Raw genomic sequence first — 11592 nt, 5'->3', positions numbered from 1 at the left:
GGATGGTTTTTTCGATATAGTGGTTCCTGTGGATTTATGGACCGAATGCAAGGTTGCCATTGGTTGGCCTAGTGAGGAATACCCGAGGGACTCTAAAACAGGAGCTCCTTCTGATGAGGTGATGAAAAAATATGAACAAGTAATGTTACACCTGAAGCAAAAGGTGCCTGCGAAGGAAACTGATTGGACCAAGATAGATAGAACCACGCAAGAAAGGGACGAAACTGTGCACTCCTTTTATGAGAGACTGTTACAAGTGTTTAAAACCTACAGTGGTATAGATAACATCGAGATGAAGGACATGACCCACTTCATTTACAGGTTTGTAAATGGTTTAAGACCCGAAATTTGTCAGTGGATAAAAGACAATAAAATTTGTTGGCAGTCTAAGAAAATGGATGAGGTCTTGCGATATGCAAAGTATTGCGAGGATGAGATGGCAGACCAGCGAAAGGCGCTAAAAGAGAAAGTTATTTGGGCACAGGTGAAGTTGGCAGAACAACAGGAAAAGCAATTGAATAAAATGAATGAGAATACCCAAAATCAAGGCTCTGGGGGTGGAGGGAAGCCCAAAGTAAAAATGAGCAGAGAAGAAGCTAAAAAGAAATTTCCCTGCCACCAGTGCGGAGAAATTGGGCACTGGAGAGACAAGTGTCCATATTTACAGCATGATAATACCCAAACCCCTGATTTAACTCCACAGACGCAGAATGAAAAACCAAGAAAGACCCAGCATCAGGTAAAGGCAAGTCAATTGCCCCGAGCGCCAAAACCAAATTATAAGGGAAAATCACCACAGGGTGATGACATAGAGATCTGGGGAGGCAATGAGAATAGAAATGCAGCAACTTCGCAGTTTCTGTTGAATGATACTTTTCTCTGTGACGACCAATACTGACGGGGCCTGAGAGGGGAGGACGAGGAGTGCGTGCTTGGCGCCTCCTTGCCGGTAGACCAGTCAGGGCCATACATTGAAGGAAAGGTTGACGGAAATGATGTCACCTTTCTATTGGACACTGGTGCTACCCGTTCTACTGTGAGAACAGCGGACGTTCCAAACCTACCCCTCTCGGGAGAAGCAATCCAAGTAGTGGGTGTGTCTAATCAATTGATTAGTACCCCAGTTACTGAGCCCATGGAGATCACCATAGGGAATTTCAAAGAAATGCATAGATTTGTAGTTTGTGATACCAGTCCAGTAAACTTACTGGGACGTGATTTGTTGTGCAAAATGAACTGTACCATCTTTTGCACACCAAAGGGCGTCGAAATTCAAACCCCAGACGAGGATGGCATATACAAATTAATGTTAATTAGACCAGACTCAGAAATTAAACAAATGACTATACAAGACTTACCCGAAGAACTCCAAAAGACAGTGAAACCAGAAGTATGGGACTTTACCGGAAAAGATGTAGGTTTAATGGCAAATGTAGACCCAATCAAAATAGCTATGAAAGAAAATGCAGTTTACCCCAATACCAAGCCTTACAAAATGAGTGCAGAAGTGAGAGCAGGAGTTGCCATTGAAATAAAAAGATTGCTTGAAGCAAACATCATATAAGAAGGGATGAGTAGCCCATGTAACTCACCCATAATTGGAATCTAGAAACCTAGTGGCAAGTACAGGGTAGTGCAGGACCTGAGAAAGGTAAACAAGATTGTAGTTCCTTGCTGTCCTATTGTCCCGAACCCAGCAGTAATCCTGTATCAGATCCCCTGGGAAGCTGAGTGGTTCACCGTGATTGACTTGTGTCACGCATTCTTTTCGATCCCATTGCATCCAGACAGCAAATTTCTTTTCTCATTTGCTTTCGACAGTCACGTGTTCGTTTGGAATTGCGTCCCTCAAGGGTATACAGAGAGCCCTTCTATCTTTAATCAGATTCTGAAAAAGTGCCTTGAATCTTTAGTCTTACCCGGAAAATCTGTTTTGGTGCAATATATAGACGACCTCTTGATAAAAGTCAGAGCGATTGTGTTGTTGACACCATTGCCTTACTGAATCACCTAGGTGAAAGAGGACATAAAGTATCCCCTGACAAATTGCAGTTCTGTACAAAGTCAGTGAACTATCTGGGGCACCAGATAGAGAAGGGCATCAGAAAGGTTACCTCAGAGAGAGTCAGAATAATTCGGAACATGCAATTACCCCGAACTCAGAAAGAAGTCAGAATGTTCCTTGGGGTGGTAGGTTACTGCAGGCAATGGATTGTGGGATTTGCAGTCCTGGCAAAGCCTTTAATAAAGATGACAAAGAAAGGGGCAAAGGACCCAGTGGAATGGGATGATGAAAGTTTGACCGCATTTACTAAATTACGAGAATGTCTGTGTACAGCCCCGGCTCTAGGAATGCCTGACTATTCCAAGGAGTTTGCATTATTCTGTGACACACGAGATAATTGTGCACTGTCAGTCTTAACTCAGGAGCATGGTTTGACTAGACGTCCAGTGGCATATTTTTCTGCCACTTTGGATCCAGTGGCTGCTGGATTACCTGGATGTCTGAAAGCAGTAGCTGCAACTTGCACGAGTCTAGAACAGAGTGAATCCATTGTTATGGGACATCCTGTAACTGTGTATGTTCCACATGCCGTTGTAATTTTACTGACCAGAACTAAAACCCAGTATCTCACCCCTAGTCGGCTGACTAAATACGAGAGGATTCTCGTGGGTGCTGCAAATGTAGTCATTACTCGGTGCAATATTCTGAATCCAGCTACCCTGCTCCCTGACTCAATGATTGCAGAAGCCAAGGGAGAGGACGAGCATGACTGCATTGACCTGACAGAGTTCAGTACTAAACCACGCCCAGACATTAAGGAAGTGCCTTTGCCTGTGGAAGATGAGGAGCTGTTCGTGGATGGCTCATGTATGAGACACGAACTTGTAGGCCTAAGTGCTGCTTATGCTGTAGTGTCACTAAACCGTATTGAAGAGGCATCCTGTCTATTTGGAGTAAAGTCTGCACAAGTAACCGAATTGATTGCATTGACAAGGGCCTGTAAAATTGGGAAGAACAAAAGAATAACCGTATATACTGACAGTCAATACTGTTATGGGGTTGTGCATGACTTCGGCCAATTGTGGCTACAGAGGGAGTTTCTTACTTCTTCAGGTACTCCCATTAGAAATGGAAAACTTGTACAAGATTTACTGGAGGCAATCCAATTACCAAAAGAATTGGCAGTGGTCAAATGTGCTGCTCACAAATCTGGCACTGATCCTGTGACCTTAGGAAATCGATTTGCTGATGAAGTGGCCCAACATTGTGCCAGAAATCGCATGTCTGTAAATATCAAATTGGGGGGACCTGGAAACAGCTGCCAACTTATGGTGTTTGAGGAAGTGCCTACCTGGGAAGAGTTGAGAGATTGGCAGCATGCTGTGCCATCAAAGGAAAAGGAAAAATGGAGGAAACTTGGTTGTCGACAGAGAAGTGAGGATGGTGTCATTGTGGGCCCAAATGGTATGCCTGTGTTGCCTAGACATCTGCTTGCTTCTACGGCCAGACTGATACATGGAGATTCACACACTGGTAGGGATGCCATGGTTCTGGTTTTCCAACAAACATGGTACAATCCGAAGTTCAGGAAGGTAGCAGAGTCACTCTGCCAGAGGTGCTTAACATGTCAGCAGTTCAACGCTGGGAAAAGAACAGTAGTCGAATTGGGAAAAATTGGAAAATCAGGAGGTCCCTTTGTAAGAGTACAGATTGACTTCATCACAATGCCTCGTTGTGAGGGAATGAGATATGTCCTTGTCATTGTCTGCCTGTTTTCAAAATGGGTGGAAGCCTACCCTGCCAAAAAGAATGACGCTATAACTGTAGCCAAATTGTTACTACGAGAATTAATACCTAGGTTCGGGGTCCCAGTCACAATTGAATCAGATAGAGGAAAACATTTTCAGAATGAAGTAATCGATCAGCTCTGTAAAGCATTCAAGATCACACAAAAACTGCACTGTGCGTATCGTCCAGAGGCTTCTGGAGTGGTGGAACAAATAAATGGCACTATAAAATCGAGATTAGGAAAGATGTGTGAATCTACCGGCATGAACTGGATAAATGCTTTACCTCTTCTGATGGGACTCAGAAGTATTCCAGACCGAAAAACAGGCCTGAGCCCTCATGAAATCCTGATGGGAAGAGTAATGAGACAGGCATGGGTACCAGGATACAAACTGTTCAGCATTTCTGATGATTTGGTACTTGAGTACTGCAAGCAACTGGGTGACCAAGTTCGTTCTATCTCTCGCCAGATTGGGAAAGACGCCGTCGCCAATCCAACAACCCCAGTCCACAAATTGGTTCCTGGCGACTGGGTTGTACTCAAGAAACATACTCGTTCAAGTTGCCTTGCACCGAGGGGGGAAAGCAACGCCAAGTGATACTGGTGACCACGACAGCGGTGAAGTGTGCCGGCGTTCCAAAGTGGATCCATGCCAGCCATACACAGAAGGTGATTCCAGACGAGAAAACTGACGCTGAAGGTTGTCCAGCTGAGGGGTCTCCAGATGATGGTCCTGAAGTAGCTGACGACGAACAACCGAGCACCAGTCGAGATGCGTGGATACCCATAATCGACCTGACTGATGACCCCATCAGAACAAGAAGTCGAACACAAGCAGATAGAGAGTGGGATAGAGAGGAAGAGACAGGCACAGGCGAAGACTATCAGATTATCGAAATCAATGTAAAATCTGAAGACGAAGAAGGTCAGACAGGGACAGAGCAAGTGATTGACACACCTCCACAAACTCCTGAAGTTGAAAAGGGACAGTCCAGAACTAGTGAAAGGGTTCAAGCAGAAGAAAAACAAGGGTCCGAAGTGCTTGAACAGGAACAGATAGAACTAGAAGAACGTGTTCAGGACACAGAAACTGAAACACCCAAAAGCCAAATCCAGTATACACCTAAACAAGGCCAGCTTAGCGACCAGGCAGAAGACACTGAAGTAAGACCTGGAACTAGTCAGACAGGAAGGGAAGAAACAGAAGCAGAAGTGCCACAAACAAGTGAAAATAAAAGAGCATTAGAAGAAAGCCCAATCGCAGTGCCAGCTAAAAGACTCAAGAAAAAGAAACATATCGAACCAAGATATATTAAGAGACTGAGACTGAGACTAAAAACAGTAGAAGAAAAACTTGAGGAAAGAAGGAAAAGTTCTCGTATAGCAGAGCAGGCTGGAGAAAGCTCCAAAAGAAGAAGTGATCGAATAAAAAGACTGAACGAAAAATACCAAGATCCTGAATGGACTTATCTGATATTGGAGGAGTTTGAGGATCTTGATATAACTGACCAAAGTGACGAAGAACAGATTGCTGATCAGTCTGCTGAAGAAGAAGAACCAACCTGAAGGTGCTCAGTGTAAGCTACCTGTGCAAAGTTACAAAGAGGGGTTGAAAACTTCTTCTGAGCGAAAATGTCTGATTCAAGTGTGAATGGAAGACCTAGACGTAGTTGTTGTAAAACATGCTGCCAAGTATGTTTATGTAGTGTAGCAATAGTACTGATCTTTTGGATAGGACTAACTGTAACCCTTCCTTCCCTGATGAGTAAAAACCCAAGTTTGTACCCGAATAATAACTTACCTGACGACACTGTAGAAACACATACTAAGAATGCACCACGAAGAATAGACACCTTGGACAAACCCCTGAGCCTGAAACGGAGACAGTTAAATTTAGAAGCACCAGATGAGGAAGCATTACACTTTAATAAGATTAAGAACAAGACTCATTTAAACGTTTTCGCAAACCTATTATTGCATTATGTAGAGACCATGGAAATAGACGACTGTTATGTCTGCATGAAGCTACCTACTTCTGTAGCTGAAGGCGTGACCTATCATCACTTGCCCTTAACATATGGAATTTCCTGTAGTATACTGACTAGCTTATTTTACAAAAATGGACCCCTACAGTATCTCTATTCAAATCATGACGTGACTTTTTCTGAACTTCCTGTTCAAAGAACTCTAAACCCTGTAAAGACAACCAGAAACGTAGCTAAGTTCATGAGTGATTATTTTATAATGGTAGGGAAGATTAACATAGATGATGCACATAAAAATAACCTGACCTGTTCTTTACATGAAAAGGAAAAGGAGTTTATGGACATGGTAGAGAAAAGAAGAGAGAGTTTCCAAAAGAAAGCCAAAGACAGGAACCATAAAGTTCCTAAATGGGCCGAAAATATAGGGAGTACCTCAAATGGTGGAGCTACTGCTGCTATGCTCCTTGACTTCGAGAAAAAGGGGAAACTCTGTCTTAAAAGGGAAATGACTAGTTATTATAACAATGTTTTGATCGGTTCCAGTGAATGCGAACATAATTACAAGGTAATTGGGGGGTGGGGTTTCAAAGATGGGACAGAGCCTGTGTTTCCTGGAATCTATTTTATTTGTGGGAACAAGGCTTACTTCAAATTGCCCGACCATTGGTACGGAAGTTGCTACTTTGGTATTGTCTTCCCAAAGATATACCATGTGGGAAAAATCACTGGAAGCAATGAAGAAACTAACCCATTAGTACGCAATAGAAGAGAAAGTGCTGGAGAGATTGTAGGAGATATTTTTAGCGCAATAATACCTGCAGTGGGAGTGGTTCTAAACTCGAACAAACTTTGCAAATTGTCTACAGTAGTAGATCGGTTATCTACCGACACTGCTGGGGGTTTCCTGATGGTCAATACCGAAATGGTTGCGATCAGTTCAATGGTTTTACAGAACAGACTTGCGCTTGACACCTTATTAGCAAAAGAGGGCGGAGTCTGCAGAATATTGAAAGCGCAACATTGTTGCACTTACATACCTGATAAAAGCGTAGGAATTCAAAGGTATGTGAGGAACATTACAAATTTGGAAAAATAACTTAAACCACTGGAGGTTGACAGTGCCTGGAAAAGGCTCACTGATGGTCTCTCTGCTGTAGGACATTGGTTTGCCCAATTAGGTAGAGGTTTGTTGTTTAAAGTACTGATGCCAATTGCCATAATAGGTTTCATCATATTCCTTATATTTGTCTGTTGCAAATGTCGCAAACACACCAAAAGATACATTGTAAATAAGAGAGGTGTGAAAAGGAGTGTGGATGAACTAGAATTGGAAGAACTGAATAATCAGATTTACAAAAGGGTGAAAAATTCTCACCCTAACAAAGATGTGAAGGAGAAATTGAATCGAATGCTGGAAGAGATTGAGATGAACAAAGTGTGAGAAAAAGTTGGCATCTGATTCCATTAGTTTGTGATGATAGTAAATATCATCAAAGAGGGGATTGATGAAGCAAGATTTCGCATATTACGCGACTTGCTTGAATTCATGAACCTCGAATAACATATAATAATGTAACTCAACCTGTACGTCTTACTAATTTCCCTTTTATTTTACACTTGGGGTGTCCTAGCGACACTTGCCTATGTGTTTTACTAACTCCATAACCCTTGTTCCTAAAAATGGCCGCTGCTTGGAGGGTTTTCTTCTGCGCATGCGTTAGTCACACTCACGTGACGTGATGTAGTTGCAGTTCTGGTGGGAATCCTTGCGCCTGCGTACTTGCTTCTAAGATGGCTGTCTGTGTCCTAACGTGGTGAAGCTTGCGCAGATGCTTTTGTGTTATTTTCTGTTTGCACTAATCATACACGCAATAGTATATTATAAAGTAAGGGGTATAGGGTAGCTAATCACGGTATACAGTGAATCATTTATTTCTATGTTTTAATTTGTTTTCGCTTACTTTTCATGTACCGCGATATTGGGGGTCTGAAGGAGACGTGAACCATCTTGAAAGTCCCTTCTGCGCATGTCCTCATGGCAGAGAGAAGGCAACCTTGAGCAATGGAACTCAGCCAGCTGGCAGCCACAGTCAAGATGCTCCTGTGAACGCGACCTGCGACCCAGCAGGATGGAGCTGCACTGTGCCTCAATCGATACAAATGTTATTTTTCCATTGTATTCAATAGAAGTTCTCATGAGAACCCCAAATTCAAATAGGCGGTTCCTAAGTATGTAAATAGGGGCTTGTAGACGTAAATTGTGATTGGTGTGTAGACCTAGCCTACTTGGGGACCAATCGAAATTGGGGATTCTGACACTTGCAACATTTGGGGGGTGGTACACTGACCCGAAAACAGTATAACTAGCCTAGGTTTAGCTAGAGAAATTGTCCGACTTGTCTGAATAGCTGACCTGTCACTGACCCAACGCACTCAATAGGTGACTGATACAGAGGTGCTGCGGAGCACTCTGTCCGAAATATACCATAGACTCTGGAGGTTTTACTAAACCTTAAGTGCTGGCGGAGCACTTTGCTGGGGAATTCGCTAACCCAATCGGGGTTCTGACTGATAGCTGCAGAGAGGGTGGAGCGCAGGCGTTGCTTCCAAACTGCGGGTGCTGGTCATTCCTTGGTGGTCCTGTCCTGATCCTAATCTGGTTTTCCTGTCCTGTCCTGGGGTGTCCATTGTGCACCTGCTGTCCCATTGATGACTGTCCTTCCTTGGGGTATTTCCTGTCCTTGACTGATCCGTGGCCAGGGTTGGTCTTCACACCCTTCTAGGTAAATATATATATAGTGCTGAGAACTCTATACTGCACCTTTCTATCTTCCTGTCTTTGCTTTAATAAAGACATACCTTTGCGCATAATTGATTTTCCATGCTTTCGCAAAGCTACTGCATGAAGGCTCACATTTCATTGCTATTATTCTAGCATGTTCCTATGTTACCCTTCCTTTATGCACCTTTCTCCATACTGTTCATGACATATAGATGTGGTTTATAATTTTCTCTTTTTCAAGCTGATTGAAGTAAAGTTGCTAGAACTTAGCGTGTTCCATTTTTTCCCCTACCTATAGATGCATAGGATTTTCCAAACTTTATTCAACCTTTGTAGTATTTCCCAGTAGTAAATTTCTAGTACATGCATTAATTTGCCCTTTATAGTTATCCATTCTCGAATTCCATTCCTGAAATCTGCTTTGCATATTTCTCATGTCCTTACCCTCCTTAGACTCATAAATGGTTGCCTTGATTTACTTTTTGTATGGTTATGTGATCTTCGTTATCTTGATTATTGATTGTCTCTTGGTCGTGAACTGTTTACTTTCTGAATCTGAAATCTAGATAAAACTTTTAAAACTTCCCAGTAGTCTGTGGTTATTTGATGAATACAGAAGAAATAAAGTCGGTATTGTATTTTGCCTGCCTTTCTTTTACAGCTAGCTCCCTGATCCATTGTGGACATAGGTACCCGTAACGGATTTTGGTAAGTCGGGTACACTAGAAATAAATAGGAAGGAATCAGGGTTACTGGTAGTAGAGAGTAAGGTCACCTGATTAATGTATATGATAAAGTGAAACTTATGGGCCCGATACGTATATGGTAAAATTGTTGGTCGGGTGACCTGCGATCTCTATCATTTCCACTACCGCATTTCCCTCAGGATGGAATGGAGAAGAGTACCGCAATGCAATGCCCATGCTGGCCATGGCCTCCTTGTAAGCCCGAGAGCTAAACGCAGGACCCTGGTCAGAATGTAGCATGCCAATTGCGTTTGTGCCGATAAAGACTTGCAAATCTTTGTATAACAGTTCTGGCGTCAGCCGAGCGCTGGTGTCTACATTTTAAGTGAATCTAGTCTTAAATATTATGGGGACGCATTTCTCCCACTGGATTTCTGCGTATAGATAGCCTAATGCTTTCTAATAAAGGTGTCTTGGCAGTGGTCTGGTCCGGTTCACGACTGCCATCTCTGTTGCAGTCCGTAAAATCCTTTGCAAATTTGTAATGTTGCTGGCTCATCCCCGGCCACCAGTATTCTGATTGTAATTCTTCTAGAGATTTCACGGTCTCTTGGTGCCTAAGACCCTCACCCATGTGTGCATTTGCTATCAATAAGACTCCCCGGTTTCGTGTTTGGAATTACTCTGTCCCCCACTCCAGGGATTTGAGCAAAAGGAACGGAGTTTGCATCAATTATGTATGTATTACTGAGTGGATAGTTCAGAGGTAATGCTGCATAGTCGCCTTTTAAAGACGCTTTTACCGCCAGCATGGTTTCTCCGTCTATGTGTTTTTTAGAATGCTTTTTTGTGGCTACGGAAGCCGGTTGAATCGCTTCCGCTGTGGCTCTGTTAGCCAATGAATTCCCTGCAACGTGAACGCCATCACGTTGATGACTCAGTGAATGTATCATGTGAGTCTTTTGTAGTTCTTTCTGCAAAAGAACTACCTGTTCCCAAAGCTTTTTATGCTTTATTGTGGCACCTGTGTCATCTTTGTAATCGTTTTGAACCCAGTTCTGCAAGTCATTATTGTAAGACCTGACGCAGAAATGCGAATCGCACACTATTAGTGTGGGGAATGCGCGATCGGTATTTTCAAGCGCCATCTTTAAAGATCCTATTTCAGCTCGCTGAGCTGAACAGTTTCTGAGTGATTCAGTTTTGGTGACTATTGGTCTGAATTTACCAAAGCGCCAGCGACCTTTAACAATCGCGCACGCTGCATTGTAGGATTTTTTCTCTACATCGTAATGTTGTGCAAATCTGTCCATGTAGATTACACATGTGTACTGTTCGAGAGGCAGAATTTTGATTGGCAGAGGATATTCTTCTTCATATTCTAGATTTTCTAGTTTTTTCATTTTCGGGTCAAAATAGTATTTCACGTCTTCTGTAGCAAGATCATTTTCCCATTGTATCCATTTTGGATCTAATGCCACAGCAGTCAAATTGCGTGGACTTGTTAATGCCTCAAGGGCTGATTCTGCTGTTAAAACAGTTATCTTCCTGCCTTGGGCTTGGGCTCTTTCTTTTGCTACAGCAGTTTGAACCGCAGTTAGAATTTTTTCAGTTGAACTGAATTTTATTTCAGCTTGTGTGTACAAGTGAGATTTGTAAGCTATTGGTACCGTTTCTCCCTCATTAGAGGTCAGGTACGTGAATCCGCATCTTCCTGGGATGACTCGGATTACAAGGTTGCGTATGTTTTCGCGTGTTTGCAATTTTGTTTTGGCTAACATGTCTGTTTGCAATGATCTTAAACTTTCTGTGTGTTTCTGAGTCCAATTAATTTGTTTGAAATCAGGTTTTATTAATTCATAGAGAGGTTTAACCCTCTATGCATAATTTAGAATGTATGTTCTTCCGAAATTCAGGAAACCTAGTATTGATTGTAAGTTCTTCAGCGTTTTAGGTGCTTGGAGTACAGCGCACTTCTCTAAGAAGTTGTCTGCTAGGCTCTTACCTTTACTTGATAATTCATATCCTAAAAACAGGACCGTTAGATGGGCAATTCGTGACTTTTTAAAGTTGAATTTGTAACCCTCAGCTGCGAACCCAAGTATTATGGTGTTCACTCTTTTCAAGTGAGTCTCCAGGTCATCATCTGTGAGATAGATGTCGTCGACATAAGATAATGCCTCATCATCATATATTTGTAGTAACTCTGTTACCCTTGCTGAGAATAATCCTGGGCTATTCTTGAATTCCTGTGGGAGTCGACAGAAGTGTTTTTGCGACCCCATTATTGAGAAAGCGGTCAAATACCTGCTTTAAGGTGCAATGTTTTGACAAAAGAATCCATT

The sequence above is a fragment of the Lissotriton helveticus genome, chromosome 12 (genome assembly GCF_964261635.1).
Source record: "Lissotriton helveticus chromosome 12, aLisHel1.1, whole genome shotgun sequence".
NCBI lineage: Eukaryota > Metazoa > Chordata > Amphibia > Caudata > Salamandridae > Lissotriton > Lissotriton helveticus.
The sequence above is the reverse complement of the archived record's forward strand: the minus strand, read 5'-3'. Positions refer to the sequence as shown.